Raw genomic sequence first — 26,020 nt, forward strand, 5'->3', positions numbered from 1 at the left:
CACATACAGAAGGAAGACTATGTGAAGACGCAGGGAGAAGACAGCCATCTCTAAGCCAAAGAGACAGGCCTTACAAGAAATCAACCCTGCTGACACCCTGATCTTGGACTTCCAGCCTCCGGAACTGTGAGAAAATACATTTGTGTTGTATAAGTCACCCAGTCTGTGGTGCTCTATTGTGGCAACGCTCGTAGACTAAAATAGAATGTGTGTGCTTGTGTGTGGATAGGTGTGTGCATGTGTGTGAAGTGACAGGGAGTGGTAGAGACGGTGACGGTGTTGATTGCACTTGTGCTGGCTAAGAGGGGAAGGTGTCCTTCAGCTCAGCTGATTGTCGTCTGCGGGTATTAGCTCCATGTTCCCAGATGTCCTGAATTTTGAATTTAAGCTAGATACATTTTTTTTAGTGTAAAAGTTTTCAATTTTTAAGATCCTACATGGGCAAACAAAACATGTTTGTGGGCTGAATTTGACCTACATACAGACCACCCGGTTTGACCAGTGACCCCATGTTTAAGGAAACAATTTAGAAGTGACCTCATAAGGCAGGGTATGACTAGCGCGTGAGCATTAAGAGACAGAATACTGAATAAGGAGCCAGGACACCTGGCTGGCTTTCATGGTCAGACTATCTTGCTGTTAGATCTTGAGCCAGACCTCAATTCCCATTCTTGTCAGAGGAGGCGACCAGCCAGCAAAGGTGATGGGAGATTTCAAGCTTGAGTGCCATACTCTGTAAACATCAGAGAATTATGGCCAAGATAATTACTCCCCATTTGGCTATTTCTCTCTAAGAACAAGTAAGTGCCTGATCTTACACAGTCTCAAAGAAAAAGATGGAAAGTAATTAAGGATTTAAGTACACAGAAGTGGATAAAATAGCCCCATTCTTAGAAAACGCTGCTCAAACTGGAAAAAGAAAAATGAAAAGAAAGCAGGAGGAATTGCTCCAAATGAATGTCTTTGAAAATGTTGGCCAAAGAGGGTAAAAACTTCCACCTCTCATTATCAGACTTCTCTTGGCATTAGAGTTGTCACTGCGGGGTTTAGTTGGCTCCTTTGTCAACATTTCAAGGACAAAGTATGGTAGGCCTGGGGTAATAATAAGAATTATTAAGCCCTTACTATGTGGCAGGGACTTTACATACGCGTATACAGGCATTTTTGCTATAACACAAAATAAGACTTCCCAGAAAATTCTGCCGTCTGCAGAACTTGGTAAGAAAAAAATAATAGGACTTATGGGGAAAATAGGGCCAAGATAGAGCATTCAAATCTCGTGCAACTCTGCTCAACTCAAACTATCACTGCTACCTGGGGAGGTCACTTGGACCACCTTGCCTGCTGCTGAGTGCTTAGAAGTTGCCATAGGGGGTATTAAAATGCACAAAAGCAATAGACAAGTAAAGCTAACTAATTAGACCAGGGCTGGCAACGGTGGAAATGGAGCTCTGAGTAGGTGGGGCTGTCGTCAAAGTGGACACACGAGGCAGGACAATGTCACACGGGCTTAGAGCTGATGAGGCTGGGGTGCATCTATTGGAGGAGGTAGCCTTGGATGCAGACACTCATTTTAAAATTTCCTGGAAGACAGCAAAAAGGTTCCTGCTGATGGTGCAGCAGCCGAGACGCAGGCCTTTTCTTTTTCCATTGAAGGTTATGATTTCACGCCTGCTCTTCCAGTTCCTCTTGCTTAGGAAAACCCACCTATGATATGGTGAAAATCAATGCTCAGTTTTTACACAGCAATGTGACGTTTTTGATTTGCAATTATGTGCAGCATAATGTGCAATTTTCACATTGTACTGACATCGTGGCTCTGTCACCAATCATGGATGGGGTAATTCGTGCTACAGAAATGCACATGGTAGCAGAACAGAATGTGTTATGTTATTTAATTCTCATGACTCTAGGAGGTATTGGGGCAGTGAGTCTCACATCAGCGTGCATCAGGCTTACCAGGAGGGCTTGTTAAAACTGATCGTGTTCATCCCCACTTTCTGATTCAGAAGCTCTGGGGTATAGCCCGAGTATTTACTTTCCTAAGAAGTTCCCAGATGCTACTGATGCTTCTGACCAGGGGACCACATCTGAGAACTGCTGTACGAGAGGAAGTGGATACTTGGCAAGAGTTTGTGACTTGCCCGAGAATGCTGCAGGCATGGACCCAAGGCAGGCCTAAATCTTGGGCCTAATGAGGATACTATGACCGAGAAATTGACCTTTGATGATCTATAAACACTTAGGGAAGTGCCGAGGTTGGTTTCAGTAATTACTTGCCCCGAGTGAGCAGGCAGGCATGTAGCTCAGGCAGTCAGCAAGGATGGATTTGTGGTCAGTGGATGCCATACCTCGTTGTGGGGACCGGGGGGTCTATACCTCCACCTGGGGGCATGATGAGTGGTCTCCTGGTTTGGTGGTCATTTGCTATTTAAGAACTTATAACTAGTGTGTGTCTGTTATAGCCCCACCATCCCAAATACAACCCTCCTACTGAGTCAGTGGGCAGACACGCCGCCACAGGATTCGAACCCAGGCACTCTCACTCCAGCATCCGTGTCCTTTCCCATCCGGCTGCACTGCCCACTAAAGACTTTCCTGACGGGAGCCAGGCTGGGAGTCTACCCATGACTTGCGCATGTTCCTGTCCAGTGTGGCCTGGCTTCAGGAAGACGTGAGACACGTTGTGGCAGAAGAGAAAGCCCAAGTTTGAGAACTGCTCTGTCGGACTATCAGATCTCTCAAAGATGGACTTTTAGGGTTTTAAAGTTGGGGTAAACGTGGTGTGGTACAATCACAGAAATGAGAACGTTGTCCGTTTTCATCATGAAAAAAAAATGAACTCTCCCAATTGCAGAAAGTTGTAGTTTATTACTACATTAGGTTGTGAAATTATACACTGAATTAAGCATGGAAAAAACTTGTTGACTCTTACTAAATGCCTCTAAATATTTCAGGAGATGTTCCCAGGGCCTGAGAACATGATGTAACAGAAAGAGATTTGGAATCAGGCTCTGTGATTTGAATCCATGCTCTGTGACTTACTGATCGTGTGACATTGGGAGGTTATTTGTCTAGTTTTCTCTTCCATAAAGAAGTTTAATAATGTCTACTTCACTAGGTTATTGTGAGGATGAAATGGCCACCAGTAATGTAGGTATGCTTCTGACACCTACAGCCTCCTGAGGCACAGACTAGCTATTTCTTCGGTTTCTTTGAGGTTTCACAATGGAACTAAGAAGCTTCCTATCAAGTGTGTTAAATTCAACCTTGCTCTTGCCTCAAAAGCACCAGGATCCAGGCAGCAGTAGTATCTCAAGAAGACGTAGAAGCCTGCCGGACACTGGCTTGGTTGAGAATTCTGGTTCAAAGCATCATGAAGCTAGCAATTTTCCTAACTTCTTACTAACATATCTACAAATACACACACACACACACACACACACACACACACACACACACATATACATGATAAAACTTAAAATAACACTGAAAAGCAAGCACCTAATTCCAGAATTATGAAGGAACTGAAAGTAATTATGAGGCAGATGGAAATGACCAAGAATAACCCCTGTAGCTTTCAGCTTACATCATACCTCTACTTCGCTGTCATGATTTGGAGACCTGGAGCCTGCATCAAATAGAAATCTTTACAGTGCTGTAAGGGGAGCAGAGTGCCTCTGTTTGAGTTTCTCCCCCTCCTTCCTCCCATCACCACCTATCCCTTTGCCTTTTGTCCCCATTCAAGCTTCCATCTTGTTATATTTAGGCCAACACCTCAAATCTCAGAAAAGAAGTGACTTAGAAGTAGTGGGTGCTGGCAGTGATCCAAGTTCTGGAGTGTGGCAGACACACCCTAAGGTGACCCCAAAGAGTCAGACCCTTGAATAATCCCACCCATTGGGGGCAGGTGGTACCTGTAACTGGCTTCTAGCTAACAGAGAATGGCAAAGCTGATGGATGTCACCCCTGTGATTATATTACAGAGTCTCCTGCTGGCCTTGGAGAAGGAAGCTGCCATGTTGTGAGAGGGGCCGAAAGGGGGCCACATGAAAGGAACCTCAGGGCAGCATCCAGGTGATCGCAAGAAAGTGGGGCCCTCAGTCCTACAGCTACAAAGAACTAAGTTCTGCCTACACCTCGTGAGCTTGGAAGAGGATCTGAGATCCAGAAAGAAATGCAGCCCACCGACTCCCTGATGGCAGCCTTGTGAGACCCTGAGCAGAGGACCCAGGTAAGTCATGCCGACTCCTGACCCATGGAAACTGTGAGATAAATAGTGTGTGTTGTTTTAAGTTGCTAAGTTTGTGGTCATTTGTGGTGCAGCAAAAGAAAAGTAACACAGAAAAGTAATGTTAATTATAGTCTCAATGAAGTAAGCATTGTGTGGGAAATAACTAAGAACCCTGGGAGCAGCATGCTGGAATTAGAATGACTAAATAGGTTCTCTGAAACCAGATAGCAGAGGTCAGAGGAAGGTGCCACCTCAAGAAGACAGCAGTAAAATCTGTGAGAACTGGAACTTTGCCTGGGAGCTGTAGATATGCAAACCTGTCCTACAACTATAAATCTGATAAGGAGATTCCAATATCATGCATGTGAGGAGACTTGGGAAGTAGGTGGGTGGAGGGGGGATGAGAGAACAAAGAAAATCAACTTTTCTATATCCACCAAGAAATATCCAGGAGCAATGAAGAAATTTACAAAATCTTAATGGGGGATGAAAAAGATTTAAGCTATAGAAAACATTACAAATATTAAATACTGTTTTCTATAGCTTAATCTATAAATTTAATGTAATTCTGGTAAAAATCTTGATGGCGTTTTATTTGGAATTTGACAAAATAATTCTAAATTATTCAGAAAAACGATCACTTAAGAGCAGCTAATACATGTTTTGAAAAAGAAGAGTAATGAGGGAGATTTTATCTTATAAGGAAATAAAACACATCTTACAGCTACAATAGTTGTAACTGTATAGAAGTTCAGGAACAGGAGGTAGACGATGGCACCAAAGAATAGAAGTCCAGAACAGACCAAAGGATACGCATGTGTACACCCTTGTGCATTTGTTTTATTTTGGTATATGAGAAAGATTTTATTTCTAGTTATTGGGGAAAGGCTGGATAGTCTATAAATGGTGCTGGGGAAAGTGACCTAAGAATTGGGGCAAACTATATCACCACCTCATATGTCCCATACACAAAAATGAAAATTAAAAAAAATTTTTTATTGTATTTTATTTTTAGTTTCAGGTGTATAAAACAATGTAATAGTTAAACATTTACACCCCTCACAAAGTGATAACCTCCCCCCCCAAGCTACTACCCCACTGAATATAGTTGTTACAATTCCATTGACTACATTCCCTATGTTGTATTCCACCTCCCATGAATATGTGTGTGTGTATATATATATATATATATATATATATATATATATATATATATATATATACATTTATAGTTGACATTCAATATTATTCAGCTTCAGCCTCAGGTGTATAGCACAGTGGTCAGGCATCTACACCATCCATGAAGTGGTCTCCCTAATAAGACAAATGCCCATCTGGCACCCTACAAAATCTTTACAACATTATTGATTATATTCCAAACTGTCTTTCATATCCCCGTGGCTATACTGTGACTACTAATTTGTACTTTCTAATCCCTTTACCTTCTCCCCCATCCCTACCCTGTCCCATCTAGCAACCGTCAGTTTTTTTCCCTATATTCCTGAGTCTATTTCTGTCCTGTTTATTCATTTATTCTGTTCTTTAGATTCCACATATAAGTGAGATCATATGGTATTTGTCTTTCTCTGTCTGACTTATTTCACTTAGCATAATATTCTCTAGGTCCATCCATTGTCATTACAAGTGGTAAGATTTCATTCTTCTTTATGGCTGAGTAATACTCCATTGTATAAATGTACCACCGTTTCTTCATCCAGTCATCTATTGATGGGCATTTTGGTTTTTTCCACATCTTGGCTATTGTGAATAGTGCCACAATAAACATAGGGGTGCATATATTTTTTCGAATTATTGTATTGGATTTCTTTGTATAGGAACTCAGGAGTGGAATTGCTAGGTCATAAAGTAGTTCCATTTTTAATTTTTTGAGATAGCTCCATACTGTTTACCATAGTTGTTGCACCAATAATCTGCAATCCCACCAACAGTGCATGAGGGTTCACCTTTCTCCACATCCTATCAGCACTTGTTGTTTGTTGATTTATTGATGATAGCCATTCTGACCGGGGTGAGGTGGTATCTCATTGTGGTTTTTATTTGCATTTCTCTAATGATTAGTGACATTGAGCATTTTTTCATATGTCTGTTGGCTATCTGTATGTCCTCTATAGAGAAATGTCTTTTCATGTCCCCTGCCCATTTTTTAATTGGGCTGTTTTTTTTCTTTTTTGTGTTGAGTTGTATGATTTTTTAAAATGAATTTTGGATATTAACCCTTATAAATTTTGGATATTCACCCAGATGTATCATTGGCAAATATCTTCTCCCATTCTATAGGATGCCTTTTTGTTTTGTTTTTTTGGTGGTTTTCTTTGCTGTGAAAAAACTTTTTAGTTTGATGTAATCCCACGTTTATTTTTTCTTTTGCTTCCTTTGCCCAAGGGGATATATATATCAGTAAAAATATTACTAAGGGTCATGTCTGCAAGTTTAGTTCCTATGTTTCCTTCTAGGAGTTTTATGGCTCGGGTCTTACACGTAAGTCTTTAATCCACTTTGAATTTATTCTTGTATATGGCATAAGAAGGTGGTCCAGCTTCAGTTTTTTGCATGGGTCTGCCCAGTTTTCCCAGCACCATTTATGAAACAGACTGTCTTTACCCCAATGTAAATTTTTGCTTCCATTGTCATAGATTAAATGACCATATAGGCATGGATTTATTTCTGGGCTCTCTATTCTGTTCCATTGATCTATGTGTCTGTTTTTATGCCTATACCATGCTGTTTTGATTACTATAGCCTTGTAGTATGATTTGATGTCAGGTAGCATGATACCTCCAACTTTGTTCTTATTTCTCAAGATTGCTGTGGCTATTCAGGGTCTTTTATGGTTCCATATAAATTTTAGGATTATATGTTCTAGTTCTGTGAAAAATGTCATTGGTAATTTGATAGGGATTGCATTGCATCTATATATTGCCTTAGGTAGTATGTACATTTTAACTACATTAATTCTTCCTATCCATGAGCATGGTATACGTTTCCATTTATTTGTATCTTCTTTAATTTCTCTCTTCAATGTCTTATAATTTTCTGAGTACCGGTCTTTTAGTTCCTTGGCTAAATTTATTCCTAAGTATTTTATTGTTTTTGAAGCAATTGTAAATGGGATTATTTTCTTAATTTCTCCTTCTGATAGTTTGTTATTGGTGTATACAAATGCAACTGATTTATGAATATCAATTTTGTATCCTGCTACTTTACTAAATTCATTTATCAGTTCTAATAGTTTTTTGTTGGAATCTTTGTGTTTCTCTCTATATAGTGTCATGTCATCTGCATATAATGACAGTTTTACTTCCTCCTTTCCAATTTGGATACCTTTTATTTATTTTTCTTGCCTGATTGCTGTGGCTAGAACTTCCAGAACTATGTTGAATAAAAGTGGTGAAAGTGGGCAACCTTGTCTTGTTCCTGGTCTTAGGGGAATGCTTTTAGCTTTTCCCAACTGAGTATGATGTTAGCTGTGGGTTTATCATATATGGCCTTTATTATGTTGAGATTTGATCCCTCTATTCCCAGTTTGCTCAGAATTTTTATCATGAATGCTGGATTTTGTCAAATGCTTTTTCTGCATCTATTGATATGACCGTATGATTTTTATTTTTCATTTTGTTAATGTGGTGTATCACGTTAATTGATTTGCAGATATTGAATCAACTTTGCATACCAGGAATGAATCCCACTTGGTCATGGTGTACAAAAATAAATTTTGATTAATTTAATATTTAATTGTAGAAGATGAAAATTTGTAGGTTAAACAAAATGTTGGTGTCTTTAGTGGTAGAAAAGGCATTTCTAAGAGTGATACCAAAGCCAAGAATCATAAAAGAAAGGATTGTTTCAGTTAATCGTACAAACCATGAGAACTTCTGTGTGGTATGAAATTCCAGAAAATACCTGAAAGGCAAATGAACAGATAAAATAGATGTAACATAAATGTCAACGTGTTGTTAGCTTTGAGCTTTTACAAATCAATTAGAAAAAGATACACAACAAATTGGAAAAATACCAGCTTGTGTATTTGCTTTACTTCATGTGCCTTTTTTTTTTTTGCCATTCAGATATACCAATTTGTCAGGCTTCCAGGCGCAGCAACACTGGGGATACTGCACTGCTGCCCCGTGTCACAGTATTCCTGGGGAGTTGTCCAGTTCTAATCATCTTTGTGTCAAGGTTCATTTTCTTTCACATTACCAGGAATTTCCAGCAATTGTTCAGATTCCTTTTATTAAACTATCTCACTAAATTGAGATTTTATACCCATCCACACTTTCACCTTAAAGAATGCATCTGTTGCTACAACCTATTTTATTCAACGAATTCTTTTTCAAAATGGAAAAGAATTGGCTTTATCTTTTTATGAGAGTGGAAACAATTCATATTTCAATTGTTTAAAAACATTTGTGCTGTGCAGAAAGGTGTAAAGAAGAGTAAAAATACCCTGATCTTGCTATCCAAGTAACTTGTATTTCTTTGTGTAAGTGTGTACACACATTAATACACATACATTTACACAAGCATATGTTTATAGTTTTGCTGAAATTAGATCATACTTTTTCCTACTTCAACAATCTGTCATGAATATCTTCCTATGTTAATAAATGTAGATCTACCTCATCATTTCAAATGGATGCATATTATTCTTCAAAATGAACCAGTCTCCTATGGAAACAAATTAAGATTTTTTTTTTAAACCATTATAAAGAGCTCTGTAACTAAACCTTACACATATTTTTGGCCATAGGTCTGGTTATTTCCTAACAATAAAGTTCCTAGAACAGAGATGATTAGTCAGTTGTCCTAAGGGAAGAAAGAGCCAGACAAGATGATCTGATGAAATAACAAGCTGTAATATTTGAGAAAAGGAAGAGATAGTGAGTTTGTCAAAGTCATCATCACTAGAATCTGGGCCCAGCCCAGCCCTATATACTACATGTCTGGGTTCCAGATAGAGAGAAGTTACTAGTGGCACTGCTTCCCAACCCTTCTAATAGTAGAAGCAAGGAAAGGGCGGAGAGGAAAGAGAATTGCTTCTGCTGCCCGCTGCAGGCTGATATGTAGAGCTGTGGAAGTCCCAGAGTTGTCAGTCTGAGCAGGGGACAGCCCCAAAGGGATTGGACTTGTCTGTATGCACATATGAGAACCCCATGGGGACCCCCACAAACACAGAACGGGAGTGTTTTCAGGGGGCTGGTAGGGGCATGTACCAGTGAGGTTTGAGTCAATATTCATGCCTGATCCTATCTATACCCAGTGACAAGTGAGACTTGGAGACATTTGGGTTATACTATAATTCCATATGGGTACAAGCCAACTCTGAGTGCTGAATGCCTCAAAAATACTGAATATACACTCTGTTCTATTTTTAAGCACATACATCAGCCTTGCCCTGTGTATCATTTTATAGGCTAAAGATGGTACTTTGGGGCATGTTCTTTCTTACCTGTTATGTACTCAGCCAATGGAAGACCTCTTGGATTCTCTTGACACCCTCTTGCAAACTCAGCCATATACAATGTAAATTCTTTCTCCTCCGTTTAAAATCAGATATGAGATTGGCTCTCTCAAATGAAGACTTTACGTGACCACTAATTTTATAGAGATTGTTTTTTATCTTTATTCTTTATCTTCCTAGCACAGTGCCTTTCCTCAGTTCGTATATTAGGTATTCAACAAGGAAGCGCAACCAAAACTCCAAAGTAGAGAGTATGGTAGGTACTTGTTGTCACTCCATACTCATCCCCCTTCCTGCCTACCCTTTTTCCCCACTAAAAGAAGTCCAAGTCATTCAGGAGTTAGGCAAGACCCATTGATTCAGCTCCCTTCAGTCCCAAAATATAAATCATGATTAGTCAAAACCAGTCACAATAATCTCGTTTTGCTTGACCTTTGGCTGGTTGAAGTCTGGCATGTGATCTTGTTTTAGCTAGTGAGATGTAAGGGGAAGTCTCTTAAAATAAGCTTAGTTTCCCAAACAAAAAGACAAAGTCTCTCAAGAATGAGAATTTCTCCTACCCCTTCTACCTTCCTGTAATGGGGAGGTGATGCCTGCAAGAGCAGTGACCACGAGATGATAAACATAAGGATATGGAAATGATGGATTAGCAAAATGGAGAGTACCTGGTGCCCAAAGACATTGTGAGCAAATGAACCCCTCCAGCAATTGCTTATTTCCATCCTTGCTGCTGTGTGAGAAAAATGAAGTCCTATTTTTTAAGGCCACTCTAAGTTGGGATTTTGGTTATACCACCAAAAGCATTCCTAAGTGGTATGTGGAATAAATAAAACAAAGTGACTTCATTATTTAGGAATATGCCCTCTGCAGCAAGATTTCCTGGGTTTGAGTCTAAGCTCTTCCACGCACTAGTTTTGTAACTTTGGCTGGGTTAACCTTTCTGTGCCTCAGTTTCTCTGTCTGTAAGATGGAGATAATAGTACCTACTTCATAGATTGTGCAGTGTAGTCCAGAAGAAATATCAAAATGTCAGCTTGACTTCTTCATGGTGTCATAGCAATACACAGGTGTCCAGAGTTGAAAAATTGTACCTAGATTACTTTTAATAAAAGAATGCAAAATCTCTGCTAACACATCATTTTAAGTAAACTTGGATTGGGAAATGGCTTATAAAAATTTTTCAACCCTTCTCATATTTATTGTGGCCAAATATAAAATTTTCAGTCTCTGGGATTGTCTAGAATAAATGTTTGGGATTTTCCACTCTCATAAAACAAAAGAATAGAGTTATTCCACATGTAAGTCTTAGGCTTGCTCTGCTCTAAAGAGTGGAGCCTGCCTGCCTTGTAACTATAGTACCAAACAAATTCAGGTTTTTATGTGGCCACCTTTTCTTTCAATATATTATTCCTTCCTAAGTTTTTCTTTTTTTTTTCTTTTTTTCCCCAGAAATTTTTCTAACTCTAAGAGTTTGCTTTTCTGCCTACATGTTTCCTATGGTTGCATCTTTTTAAAAAGGTTAATCAGCAAATCACAATTTATGTTAATGAGGTGTCATGAGAAATATAAAGAAAGTAGAGACACCAGTCCTTGCTTTCCTGCTGTTTATAGTCTTGTACATCAGGGACTGAGGTCACCTGGTATTTTACTTTCATAGGTGGGTTTATTAAGCATTCATATCATGGTTGACCAAAAATCTCAGAGGTCTTCCTCTGCCATTTCTGATGAGCAGGTGGTTTACTTGAAGAGAACAAGGCAAAGACCCATTTAAATTTGGCGCTCATAAATACACTCAGAATTGTCTGAATGTGGGGCATCCAGGTTTCGAACTCCAAGTGAGTTGTGTTTTTCTACCAAGTAACCCTATAGAAATAGAGTGTTAAATTAAGAGGTAAAACCAACATTCTCTCTGGGGTTGCCTCCTACTTGAATCAGAGGAGAAAGGTAGGTCTTGATTTTGGCACAGTTCAGAATATGGGAGCAACCAAAGTCCAGCTCTTCGAGGCTGCTAATCACAGCTTAGATGTGTGTCATTGGCCCCAGGAAACAACAAGGATTCATTAAGCCCCCATGTGGTGCATGGTTTTGGATTAAGAAGTCAGATTATGCTGAGGCTCTGACTCTGGACTTTAGTCTTATACTTTTGCTCGAGGTAACAAAACATTCACAATAAAATTGTTCTATATAGATTCATGACTCCCATCTGTCTTTTAATTCCATAATGCTCTGGTGATAACTAAGGAAACAATTATTCCAGTGAGCCAATATTAGGTATCCTGTCCTCTGGTGACAGAGGCCCAGGTGTCTGCTGAATCAGGGAAGAAGAATTTAAATATGGTAGAACTATGTCAGTTTGAAATCCAGTGACCTCAAACTTGACATTTATAGGTGTGAGAATGATAGAATGTGAGAATCAGAAGGTGATTTAGTGATCACTTTGTCCAGTTCTGAAACTTGAGTGTTATCTGGCATCACTTAGAGGGCTTGTCAAAACACAGATTAATGCCCAGAGTTTCTGATTCCGTAGGTCTAGGTGATGCCCAAGAATTTGCATTGCTTACACGTTCCCAGGTGAGGTCAATGCTACTGGTCCTGGTACCACACCTTGGGGACCTCAGATTTAGACAGCTTCTGCACTTTGCAATTAAGGAAACTGGAATGGAGAAATTGGTAGATTGTCCAAGGTAATTGAGAAAATGGTAGAGCTAAAACTAAATTCAGTTCTGTTGAGTTAAGGTTTATTGTTCTTCTTTCCATTCCACCATTAATGTCATGAATTACTGTGTCCACGATAATATGGATTTGCTTGAGAACAATAGGACAATAGAGCCCCCCAATTTTTGCTTTCCCAGTAGGTGACTATTGACTTTGGGAAGCCATATAACCTTTTTATTGTCTCAGTTTCTATAAAATAGGAAAATAGTAGTAATAGAATAATTGGGCCTATCCAATAGAGTGATTGTGAAGATTAACATAAAATAATTTATAAAGTTCTTAGAACCATGACTTGGAAACTGCTATTGCTGTAATTACTATTATTAAATATTAGTTTCCAATTAATTCATTTCAAATTAATTTCCAATTAATTTGAAAATATTTTATATTACCAAAATTTCGCTTTATCTGGTCAAACTAGTTGGCACAAGGATAATAAAGGTGACTAAGAGAAAAAAGTTTCAGAATGTGACTAGCCCTAGAGCAGATGATTCAATATAATTAGATTTCAGATCGTCTACATTATGTACTCCATCCCTCTCTTTCTTATGCAGGGAACAGAGAAGTCATGCAGAAATTAAGTGACTTGTCTACGTTTTTATAGCTAATTAGCAACACTGCCAGTTCTACAGCACAGTTTAATTCATTACTTTCTTAATCTACGCAGGATTTTTGAATGTAGCATTATAATAGTCACTTATGGATCTGTCTCTATTTCCTATTACTAGGACTGTAGCTGAATCGTAGAGTTGACAATAGGCCACTATTCAATATCATTTTTTCTGTGCTTTGAACGCCTTTTTCCTGAATGCTTTTGTTGTTATTGTTCCTGCATAAGGCAAAATGAGATGACTTTATTTCTATTAAGTTCTAAGAATACTCAGAAGAATTTTTGAACCTACCCCAGTTACTCTGCACTTTCTCCCCCAATGTCTTCCTTGTCTTGAGATGAGTCAAAGCCATTGAAAGCAAATTACTATTCAACTTGAAAATAGGGTCCCATTTAAAGTATCTAAATTCCAGTTTGGACAGCAAAAGGTTAATAGTGTATAGAAAAAAATTCCAGCAGCCCACAAATCTAAGCATAATTATGTATGAACATGAGGCTTTTATTGCTGTCAAAATTAATCACTTTTCAACTTCCAGCTGTTAAAACCCTTCTGGCCGTTCTCCAAGCAATTCGCCTACAGTTACTTTTCCTTCAATTAAATTCTGGTGCAGCTCACAGGCTCCTGTTACATAAGCAGCAATTTAAAAATGGACTTCTTGGTTTTTTCTTTTTTCTTTCTTTCTTTTTTGTGTGTGTCTTTGCTTTACTCTAGAAAATGACAGAATATGAAGTTTGCTACTCTTATTCTTTCAGCTCAATTTTTACTTAAGCTTCAAGCCTACAAAACAAGCAAAGGGGGATTAAAGTATTAGTGTTTATTATAAAGCACTTTATATGTGAGTAGTGATTTGTAATAAGTTTTATTAGCCATTTCTCTCAATTGTCCTCTGAGGTAAGTCAATGTTGTTATGCTTGCTCTCGACACCCAGTTTTCTCCCCGAGAAACTTTGCAGGATGTGTAGTTTACAAATCTTCAGCACTGGGTTTAGTCCCCGTGTTATGTTACTGCTGTGCTAGGACAGCATTTACCCTCACCGCTCCTTTAAGTGTATGAGTTTGTCATGGTGGCAGTCACCTTGGAAAGAGAAGCCATCTGAAGTGTCCGAAGCTACCCAGCTTCCCGGGAACTCCTGTGGTTGATTGCACCCCTGATTCCAGGAAGAACTGTGGAGAGGCTGGTTGTGCTGTAAAGGGCAGAGACCATGGCAGTGCCGAGTACAAGTTGTCCATGAGATTCAGAGCTGATCCCGGTGCTTTCTTTTGATTTATGAGTGGAAATGAGTCCACAATTTTGCATTTGCTTGGCACAGAACCGAGGGCTTGCACACGGATACTGAGCTGGAAGTGCGCTATTTCCATTCTTCATTCCTGGGATTCCAAACCATTAAGCCTTATATCCTTTTTCAGAGATCTCCAGGGATGAATGAGGGCTCCAGCTTCACTGCACAGGGACTAGGAATCCTGGTCCCTCTCATTTCCACTGTGGTATCAGGGCACAAACCCTACAACCTGTGAGTTAGTTCAGCCAGTTTCATTTGCCTGCTTTGTCTCTCAGTTCCTTCTGATGGTGCTTGCCCCCTTTGAGTCTGGGATGCGAGTGCAGTCGCTGGTCACTCCTGAGATCTTGGCACTTTCCTCCTCACTCATACTGCTTCATGCTATTGCCGTGTGCTAAATTCTGTAATGAACAGATGTCTCGTTTGCAGTCTCTCTAATTTCTGCTATCATCCTCTGCTTTCATGCAAAACTGACATATTTCCAGGTGCTGGTACCTCCCTGAGCCTTTTTACCAGACAGTAGTGGCTGGCGTGAGATCTGAAACTGGGCGGGGATATAGAGATGTCTTTGTGGCAGAGGTGAAAGAGTATAGAAATCTTTCATTTCGAAGAAAAAGTAAATGCAGCAAACACCTTGCAGTGCCTCTCCATGTTATCATGAGTATGCAGTTCTGTGCTCCCCTCTACGATGTGGAGGAGAAGGGAGGCTGCAGGTGCGGGGCAAGTCTTCATCCCATTCTCATCATTCACACTCTAAAGTGCTCGTCATTAAAGCCTTGGGCTTTGACAACTTGAGTCAGTCAAGACTGAGGACACTGAGCAAGGTTCCTCGTTCAGACTGGTCAGTGGACCGGGGAGTCACCTGTGTGAATTTACTGTAGCACTGGTCCCCCGAGGCCGCCTGGGTTGACAATGGGCTGCTGGTCAAATCCTCTCCATGCTTACATCCAGCCCAAGAAAATGGTTCAAGGTCTGAGCATCTTGTGAGGAATATGGAAAAGGGACAGATTCACCAAGAAGTAATCAGATTCTCTGTCTGTTTACCATAGTTTGCACTTCAGTGAAAAATCTCTGTCAACCTCTCCCTTCTCTTTCATAAACTAGCTGGTTAATTTGCTCTAGTGTGACTGAGTTGATTTACTCCAGTCAGGGCAATTTGCAAAAATCTTGCCAAGCCTGAATGGTTGGCCAAGAGTGGACTGAATCGGGATTAAGGCCTTCTCTAACTTGGACAACAGGAGGCCGAGACTCTTCCATTGGGAAGCTGCCAAGACATCCGAGAGTCAGGAGAGAGGTCATGTTGAGAGGCCAGGAAACACTGCTCATGAAGCTTTGCCCTTCTGTTTAGTGTTTAATATGCTTTCTGTGTGTAGGGCATTTCTTACTGTCACATGCATCGTTTTGGTTAATTGGCTTACAGAGCATCTACATGAATATTGTTTTCCTATGTAAACATGTTGCATGTATTTTATGTGCTTGTTTCCTTAGTTTGATACTCCATGGGTGGTTCGGCCAGATTTGGTGTTCTCTAGACCTTTACATTCTATGATTCTGACTTCAAACATCTCACCTAATTCTACCCAGTGGTAATTAAAAATAAATATACATGCAATCAACAAGTTGGGGAGAAGTTCTGTTAGGAGTTAGAGGCACTTTGCAATTGGCAAAATACAGTTAGGCTAATTTATATTGCTCTTATTCCATCTGCTTTCTGGTTTAAAATGTCCTGGATTGCCTCAGAATCTGTATATGCAATATTTTCCATTTACAGAATTTTCCTGCATAATCTGTTTTGTTTTTTCTGAGAGCTTTTGAAAAATGATATTGGTTAGTTTCAAATTTGCCAAGCCCAGTTTTATGTGATATGATTCCTGAGCTTATAAATAGATAATAAAGCCTAAAGAGATAACCAAGGGAAACTTTTAGAACTAAAATGTTTGTGCCATGGACTCTGCAAATTATGCCAACAAACGGATAGCTCGGAGCTACTGGTCTTTGTATAGGCAGAGCCCACGTATTCTCAAGGACTTGTAAGGCCTACAACTTTCTGTCACCACTCCCTGGTTATGCTTAAATGCATGCTGCCTACATGCCTTCATGGAACTGTTTATTTCTCTCGGGGCCATGGAGGCATGCATGTTTATATATATATATTTTTCACTACTCAATTATGGAAGGGAAGCAGAAATGAGTAAAAATGTTGAAGATTACAGGAAAACAATACTGCATTAAAAAAATAAAAACAACTGTGTTTGAGGTCTTTATAAGACTTCCCCACGCAAGATACAGAAACCTCTATGATTCTGAGCTTGGAGAAGGGGTGAGAGGGTGGTAGCGTCCTACCAGGACCTGGCACTTCCCCTAACTATCTGTTCATTTGCCAGGAGTTACACCCACCCACCTCTGCTTACAGCATTGGGGAGGGAAGGAATGGATGGAAATCTCAGTTTCAAGTGATCCATAGGGGTTTTCAAAGACAAACTGGCAGGGTCTTTTCAATGTAATAGGAATTGTTTAGAAGACAGGATTTGAAGCCGCTTTGTTTTTGGAAACAATAGCAAGGATTTTCTGTTTTGCTTCTTTCAGTGTATGACACCATTATTTAGTTTACTTTTTATACTACAAAACAGCCTTCAATTAAATTATAACAATACCTTACACTTGAATTTCACTTTCTAGTTTCTACATAATTTTCATAGACATTCATTACTCCTATGAGCAAGACCTCATTGGAGCCAGAAAGGAAGAAGGTATGTGTATTTTATTGTTGTTGACATATAAATAAATAGGAAAGTAAATTGTCCAGGGTCATAAGGCAAGTTGGTGACAAAGTGGGAACTAGAACCAAAGTCTCCTGACTCCTAGTATAGTGCTCTTTCTGCCTGAGAAGGCAGTATTTAATGATGGTTATTACCCACTGGTGTCCTTCATAAGATGCTTCCATCTGTGACCGAAGTAGGAGGTACACTGAGCTTTCCTAAGCAGATACTCATGTGTCGGTTGTTCTTCAGTTTGTCACATCTGTTTGCAATGGCATTTGTCATGACAGGTTATGCCTACCTTGTGTATTGGATTTTTCTGGATAATCCACAGCCTTTGCTAAAAAGGAGTCCACACAAAACCTATTTTTGGAGCCTCACTAATCTGCCATGGCACTCAGGTTCCAGAGGTATCTGGCTAATTTGCTTGAAGCTATGCTTCCAGATACCTGGGAAGTGCGTCTCTGGCTTTGCGGCATGTACCTGCCCTAGCACGCCACACAAAAGCTGCCCAGTTCCCCCGGTCCTCCCCTCCTCAGCTCCCCGGGAGGTGTTCAGGGAGGGACACTGCTCCTCAACTAATAGGCTTCACTTCAAGAACTTTTGGTGTTGCTGTCTCATTGGCTGACATTCTGAAAGCTTCAGAGATGAGCTGATTTCACCGGTCAAAGGTGACTGTGGAACATCTCAGTTTTGCTCACCTATAAAAACAAGATAATTCCCCTACTATGGACTATGTGAGGAGTTCGATGCTGTAGCAATACTCCGATCACCCAAAGGATGTGCTAGCTTTCGTGAAGGTGCCAAGAGTAGATGATATCATCATTGGTTTTTAACAACTTGCACATATTATTTGTCCTTGCTTCCCAATTGCCAGTTTAATAATAATGTCCAAAGATATACACACTTTCTTTGCAATTTAAGTCCATCATGAGTTAATTGATATAAGAGCCTCTCTGGAAAGAGCTCTTTCTCTTGACTTTTGAGACTGTGACCTGGTTCTCTGCTTCAGGCAAAATTTCTAATCAGACATGACTTGTTTTTAGTTCTGTTCAGTCTCCATTTCAGAGGCTCCTTCTCCACTTTCTACATCCTTCCTTGCTCCCCTCAGAGGCTCAGTATCTCTTAGCTGCTCAATGTTATTTGCTGTGCAGCCCCAGCCTGGTCTGCCTTTGATAGCATCTTTGGGTCATTACTGGACTTAATTCCCTCTCAAAATTCACCTGACTCCTTCTCTTCGCAGCCCTTCCCTTTCTATTCATGATAAACAATAGCTTCCCTTTTAAAAAATAGCCATTATAATTATTACTATCATCACTATCACATCGCCACCATTTTCCCCAACATGTATTGAACACCTACTCTTTGCCAAGCCCAGAGGACGCTCAAAATTATAAAAAGGATTTCTGCCTTGGGCGAGTTCACAGTCTGATTGCAGGAATATAAACACTATTGATAACTAATAGATTCCTGTCTTACTTCTAGAATACAACACTTAAATGCATTCCCATAAGGCAATTATAAGAATATGGTGCCTTGGCCCACTGGTACTTTTGATAGTTCAATGGAGAGATAGTCAGAAGAGGCAGGAACCCTTAAAATCACATCATGTCAATGAGTGTCTCCAAAAGCCTACTTTTCCCTCTTCCCTATCACTCTTTTCCAACTGAGGACCCTGTAGTCATGGTAGACAATAAAATCACACTGACGTGGAACTGGCTTGAGGGTGGGCTTATCTGTTGCTGGGGAGATTCTGTGAATGTTGCTGGAGGTCATTCTAAATTACTTTTGTTGAGCCCAGAGCATAGCGGAAGTGATGTACATGACTGTCAGTCCAGAGCTCCTGCCAAGCAAAGGCAAGATACAACAAGACACACAAAGGCAGAAATCTTCCTGTTTCTGTAACATTTCCAGCTGGAAAACAAATCAGAGCTACACATTCCAGCTATGCTTAGGAAGCACTGAAATATCCAAGTAGTAATCACCTAGGTATGCTAACTGCAGCTCAAAGTAATTCTGGGGTTGCCAGTGCCATATGCCTTGTAGGCTTCCAATTAACTCTGCTCACTTCTCTCTTTTCTCCAAGGGCAAATTATTGGAAGGAATTCAGCATTTCTACCCCATCCTCACCCACCCTAGGCAGAGAAAGTTTGTTACACACCAGAATGTCTGACCAATACAATAATTCATTAAGCCAATACAATGTGGACATTGGAAAAGTTTAGCACTTGAAACATGGGTGAAAGACTTAAGGTTGATGAATGTAGAATTTTAGTTAATGCCTAAGAGTTAGAGGATACCCAAAAGAAGGATGATCAGAAATTCCATTTTAACTGGGATGTCCCTTGTCCTGGTGTAATTATTAATACTGACGCTTTTCTCTCAAAAGTGCTCAGTTTTGACCATAACTTATATGATTATTTTGCCTTAAAGATTATCCTGTCCATCTTTCAGTTTTCTTCAAAATGTAACACAGAAATTGCTTTTTGGCTATTTCCTCCTCCCAAACAAGTGGTCTTCTGTTTGCTATTTACATTATTAGTGATGGAAGGCTCATTACTTTGCAAGGAACCTCTAATTGCTGAGGAATTGTTCTGTGTCAGAAATTTCCTCTACCTTTGATTATAGGTCCTTCCTCCACAACAATACGGAACAAATTTCTTCTCTCTTCCACAAAAATATTTTTCATGTTGGTATATTTATGGTGTATTTTTAAAGAACATACTCATGTTTATGTAGATGCTTTTTCCACCAACTGAAATTTCAAGGAGGCTCATGTAATTTTGGACTGATATATCTTAAAGACAAAAACAAGCATTTTGCTAGGCCCTGTCGCAGTACCCCTAAGTGGAAACCATGCACATTTGTTTGGGGATTGTGGATACAAGATAATTTAGGAGTCACTAACAAAATAACAATGTCAGCTTCCTGTAGTGTCAATTTCTTTATAACTTTTATTACCTTATGAATGCTGGTGAATAACTGATGATATCTTTAGAACTTTACAAGAAGGAAACGAGCATAACACAAAGAAACGAGGCACCCTTTAAAGACTATTTTAAGCTAGTTGGATTCACATGCCTTGTTTTTGAAATAATTTTTTAATGATTATAAAAATAATACAGGATGATTGTTGGAGATTTAGAACATCTCAAAAAATGAAGACATTCCTACTTGTAATCCCACCATCAGAGATAATATTCTTGTTAATATTTTTGGTGTACAGCAGTCCCCAGTGATTTCACTTTCCCCCGTTTTATTTACCTGTGGTCAACTGTGGTCTGAAGATATGAAATGGAAAACTCTAGAAAGAATTCATAAATTTTGTATTGCACGAGATTCTGAGTAATGTGATGAAATCTTGCACCGTCCCACTCTGTCCTGCCCAGGCCGAGAATCATCCATTTGTCCAGCATATGGACACTGTAGACACTCCCTGCCTGTACCCCTTAGTAGCTGCCATCTTGGTTATCAGGTCAATTGTTGAGACAGACAAATAAGCAGTTTTCCTATATGAGAACTTTACAGCTCTGACCTCCAAAGTATACTTGTGCTCATTGCTTTGTTCCTACTGTATTTCAGTCTTGTCTTTGGTAACACCTATTATTTGTGGATCAAAATTTCTTTCATTGTCTTCTACACATATCATCTATTCTTTTGTCTTAAAGAAGTAACAAATTTTTTGGCACCCTCTTTTTTGCCCTGTATTCTGGGAGAACTTTTCAAGTTCACGTGCTATGTTACTGATTTGATTTCCCAATGTCTAGTTTACTGTCTTCATTGATGACTTTATTTCTCATATTGTAATTTCAGCCTCCTTATATGACCCAGCAACCTTCTCCTCTGCGCTAATTGTCTTTGAATCCATCATGTTGTCTTTTCATCATATCGTGTTCTTTCAGTTCAGCTTTTTGGCTTTACGTTCTTATTTCAGAGAAGCCATGTATTCTTAGATCCTATTGGAGATACCAAAACATTTCATAATATTTCTCTTTTTGTTCACCAGTAAATCATTTTCAGAAGTGTGTTCATCTTCTTGATCTTTAGGATATTGCTCCCTTTCTTTTGAGCTTTGGAACTTTTTCATTGGGCTCATATTTAGTTTATTGTTTACTAATCCTTCGATTAGACAGGTTCCCTCTGGATTCAGGGTTTGCCAGGAGATAGATTTTGGGGCTCTGCTGTACAGAAATGGGATCATCTCGCCCCACTGCTTGATTCTCTGACAAACCAAGAGAGTTCATGGAAATTTACAACTCCAGCATTCATTGCTGTTAGATTTCTTAGCCTTTTTTCTTGCTAATATAACTTCAATGTGAGGGCTATACCCGCTAGGATGCAAAGCATCATGATAGACCCTTTCAACTTCCTGCTCATTGTTTTCAATCCATGGATGTAGACACTTTGGGTGGGATGGGAATAGTGGGAGAGGACAAGATGGAGATCAGATGATTGTCATTTTACTCTGGCGCCTTAGAAACACTCATACAATAGAGGGATAGTCATCCACTTTTTCATTTGGCGTTGACCTTGGGCTTTTGAGAAAGGGCAGACAGTGGGCAAGGACCAGGGGCCACCTTACTTTCTTTGCCATGTGTGGACTTTTCTGCTTGAGGAGAGCAACAACAGCCTGGCCACTCGCTGTTTCTCTCAATCCACTTTCAGCTGTTTTGGAGTCAGTGGAAATTCTTTCCATATTTTGGCTGTTCAGTCTTTGTGCTCTTTTTGAGTTTCATTCTTTAAAATATGTATTCATAGGTATGTTCAGTGGGAAACTGAGAGAAGTGGAAGTAGGGATTGCTAGCCAGGTACCGTTTTAAACTGGAAGCTCTTTGCATTATTATTTTTTGCTCAACATTTCCTCCCAGACATTGAACCTGCCTGACTGTGTGTTGATGACCCTCAGTATCAGGATCATTCTTGACACTGCATTCTTAACAATTGCTTGTTTCGTTTTGTTTTGTTTCCATGTTTCTTGCCTGTGTCATTGCCTTGGCACATTCTAGGTCCTCCATGACACTATGTCCAACCCACCTGACCAGTCCTAAGACGTTTACACCTGTGCCCTTTGCTTTTACTAAACTGCAGGAGACACCATTTCCAAATGTATTTTATATTTTTTGGCCTCTACACTTTCGCTTAAGTCATTTTTTTATCTGGGGATTTCCCTTTCTGTCTTTTTTTCCCTGCAATCTTATTCATTTTCTAGACAACACACACCCCCTGCCCTCAACCCAATTAAAATGCAATCTTCTTTACGAGGTTTGAATGCAATCTCTTCTTTATCTAAGCCCTGATATCTGTATCATCTAATTAACATAGTCTACTTTATGTTGGAGTTTGTATGTGCGTGTGTGTGTCTGTGTGTGTGTGTGTGTGTGTGTGTGTATTACTGGCTCTCTTTCTAGATTGTATGCTTTTCTATCTTGCTAAGCCTTCATTTCCTGATCTTAAAATGAGTGTAATGTTAGTGCTTAACACGTGCATCTGAGGCACGGTTACACAGGAGAATGCATCCAGAGTGCTGAGCACAAAGCTTGACACACAATAAGCGCTTAATAAGTATTGGTGGAATAAATGAACATATGATTTGTCTGATTTCCTACCTCGATCCCATATTATTTCAAATGTAAACCATTTTTCTATCTTAAACTTTGCATAATTTGCAAGACTCTCAGTACCAGTTGCAATCTACATTTCTCTTGAGCACTGCCAAAACGTTTAGGGGCAAGAAGGGAATGATCAAATGTAACGACCATTAGTAAAAACCACAGGCACTGAACAGCTGGATAATGTGAACAGACAGATTCAGCTGAATCTCCAGAAATGCATCAATCACAAGATGATGGCAGTTTTTTGGGAAAGTTAAGAGATGCTTGAAAAGAAGCCAGAGTGAAGAATAAAATGATTCGTGAGCTGGGTTTTCAAAATCAGTCTCCATCATGCCCAACACCCTTTGGAAAGATAGCAAATTTATGTGTAAACAGACCTCTTTGTTTTCTTGAAATCCTTAGCAAATTGGAGATTTTTGTTTTATTTGGGGTTTTCCTTTGAGCAGCTTAATAATAGAAATTGCCTTAGGGATGGGGTCTGCCATTGGTTTCCCATGCAATACTGTTCTCCCTAAGGGACTCACTGGAGGCTTCCAGAGTGAATATTGCAAAAGCCACTAATAATGGTCCTTCTCAGGTAACATTTTCTGGTATAAAATATCTTGGCTTAATATAGTCTAAATACATTGAAGTGTATTGTGGTGAACATGATAATGCCCTGACATACAATGCTATTGTCTTTACTTCTGTCTTGGTTTCTGTGGCATCAGAGGTCCAAAATGAGTCAAGGTGATAACTCCTTAGCTAAGACGACATGGAAGCCACCGTGGTACCATACAGGATTGATAACCTCTTGTTTTTCTCAGGAGGGAAAGCATGGGGCAATGTAAAGTGTAAAATAACAAACCCTGTATGGGTAGTCAGGATTCAGTCCTAATACTTCAGGAGGGGGACGTCAAGAGGACCTGGGCCCAGCATTTAGCCCCTTATCAATTAATGAAAAGGAATTGGGCCACAGAGTCATTCCAACTATGGACTTTCCAATTCTAAGATTTCTTCTGGCTGGAGAGGAGTATGTCATGATGGTTAGATTTCGGGAATCAGCAGGCTTGGTTTTCAGTCCTGACTAAAAACCCTTTTGTAGCTGAGAATTTGGAGCATTGCTAACTAACTCTGAGCCTCAGTTTTCTTATCTGTAAGATGGGAATAGTAATAATACTTATATCAGTTTGGATATGTACTAGGTATGATAAAAATATACAGTGAATGCTTAAATAAAAAAAATTATTACAGTAAAAGACACATTGCCATTAACCCCTCTTAAAATACTGCCCCTTGCTTCGAACACACTTACCCTATTGTTCTTGCCCCTTTCTGAAACAGTTCAGGACGTCCTCTTTCATGAATGTCTTTAGTTGCATCATTGTGGCTGCCTTGATGTCCTGAATTGATTCAAAACGTTTTCCTTTCATGGTCATTTTGATTTTGGGAAAGAGCTAGAAGTCACATGGTGCCAGATCCAGTAAATAAGGTGGACGAGGACACACCATAATGTTTTTATTTGACAGAAATTGCCATATACCAGAAACGATGTGTGACACAGAGCGTTGTCATGATGAAGGATGAAGTAAAGACACGAAAGATGACTTCCAAAACTATTTCAGAAAGTGGCAAGAATGATGGAATAAGTATGTTAGAAGTGAGGGGGAGCATTTTGAGGAGGATTAATGACAATGTGTCTTTTACTGTAATAAATTTTTTTTAAATTTAAACATTCACCATATCTTTTGATCACACCTCCTAGTTGGTGTTGATTCAACTCCTCAACAGACATATTTGGGGCCCAGGCTCTTTCTGACAACTTCGCCATCTTTAACTTTCATCTTCATATTTGTTGCCTCATCTTGCAAGAGAGCTGAGGTCTCTCCAGATATTGTCTCTATTCACAGTAGGAAGCAGGGCATGGAAATGGGAGATGATAGCAGCATTAGAAAAATAAAGGTATGTACAGAAGGAAAGCCCATGTTTTAGGACAGCTTCCTCCTTTTCTCCAAAAAGGAAAAACTTTCCCAAAAGCTCCCAGGTAATTTCCCATTATATTTCATTGGCCAGAACAGGGTCACAAGGCCCTTCACCTTTGAGAGAAGTTGGGAGTCTTTTATAGCTTCTGTAGTAGTAGTTAAAGGAGAAGAGGTTGGGAGTGCTTTGAGGTTACCAGCAGACAGGTGTGCCATACTGCCCCATAGTGATGTCAGCGTGTCACAGGGGATGCACTGAATGCTGGTTGAGTGCTTAGCACAGAGCCTGACCCAGAGCCCGCACTTATTAACTATTAGCTATTATTCTTAAGAATCGGTTTTCTTTCCTTGGCACCTGATTCGACCTTACCACAGTGATTTTCAGCTACGTATAGGATGTGAATTCAGAATTATTGATATTTGGTATCAGTTCCTGACTGCTGTCTTTATAGTAATGCATTGTTTTCCTGTGTATGCTTCGCTTATGCCAGCTGTAGTGTGCTGCCCAGGAGCATTCCGACCATTTGTGAAAGGAAAGCTGAGCAGCAGGGTAGGCTAAGATTGTCCTGGACAGGGTGTTTTGCCTGCCCATAGCCCCCTTCTGACAAAGCCACAGGGAATTCCTCATGCATAGGTTGCCATGCTTTCTACCTTCCACCCTGGCTTTTGCGGTTTGCACCAGTGGATGGTGCCTGACTCAAAGGCAGCCAGGAGGAGGCTGCAGTGAGATTTCTGCCCAATAAGAAAGCTTCATACAGGGTCGTAATTAACTGACTTAATTGACCCCTCCATCTTGGAATCACTCTTTGAATGGAAGATTCTAGAGTTGTAACAGAAGCCAAGGGGGACAGAGAGAGGGGACAAGTAAGCAGATACCATGAGGAACAGAAGCCATGAGTAGGCACATGCCATGAGGTAGACAGACAAAGTTGCTGCAGGAGCTGTAGAAGCTGTAGAAGAGAGTGATTGCATTTTTAGGTTGGTGCAAAAGTAATTGCGGTTTTTGCAATTATTTTTAAACTTTGAAACCAGAATTACTTTTGCACCAACCTAATATCGTGCTGGGAGTAGCAGCCCAAATTCTGAGGGTCAAGAAGACCAGATCCCTGGAGCCGCTGCTTTGCCCGAGGTTGCTGGAGCTGCCTTGTTTTCGGGGGCATGTCCCAATTGCCCCCTGGCTGGGCTACTGCCTTCCTTGCCCACCCTGTGCCCCTATATTAACCCCTCATTCTGGCGTAACTTGTGGAGTTCTCTGATCCTGGTCAACTGCAGAGCCTGACTCACAAAAGGAATTTGAATGATTTAGGCAAAGCCGGGTGCTATTCTGTTCCCAGTGGAGGAAGAGAGAGGATGAAGACGTGCAGGCCTCTCCCACA

At 40.0% G+C, this 26,020-nt stretch overlaps 1 long non-coding RNA gene across 1 annotated transcript in view; it reads left to right on the forward strand.

Annotated features, from left to right (window-relative positions):
- LOC109445683 (uncharacterized) overlaps positions 1 to 26,020 on the forward strand; it is a 295,179-nt gene that overhangs the window by 91,352 nt on the left and 177,807 nt on the right. Inside the window, exon 2 of the long non-coding RNA XR_012495088.1 lies at positions 3,987 to 4,234. This is a non-coding gene — a long non-coding RNA (uncharacterized LOC109445683). The remainder of the gene's footprint in view (positions 1 to 3,986; positions 4,235 to 26,020) is intronic.

This window comes from Rhinolophus sinicus, linkage group LG03 (genome assembly GCF_036562045.2).
Source record: "Rhinolophus sinicus isolate RSC01 linkage group LG03, ASM3656204v1, whole genome shotgun sequence".
Taxonomy (NCBI): Eukaryota; Metazoa; Chordata; class Mammalia; order Chiroptera; family Rhinolophidae; genus Rhinolophus; species Rhinolophus sinicus.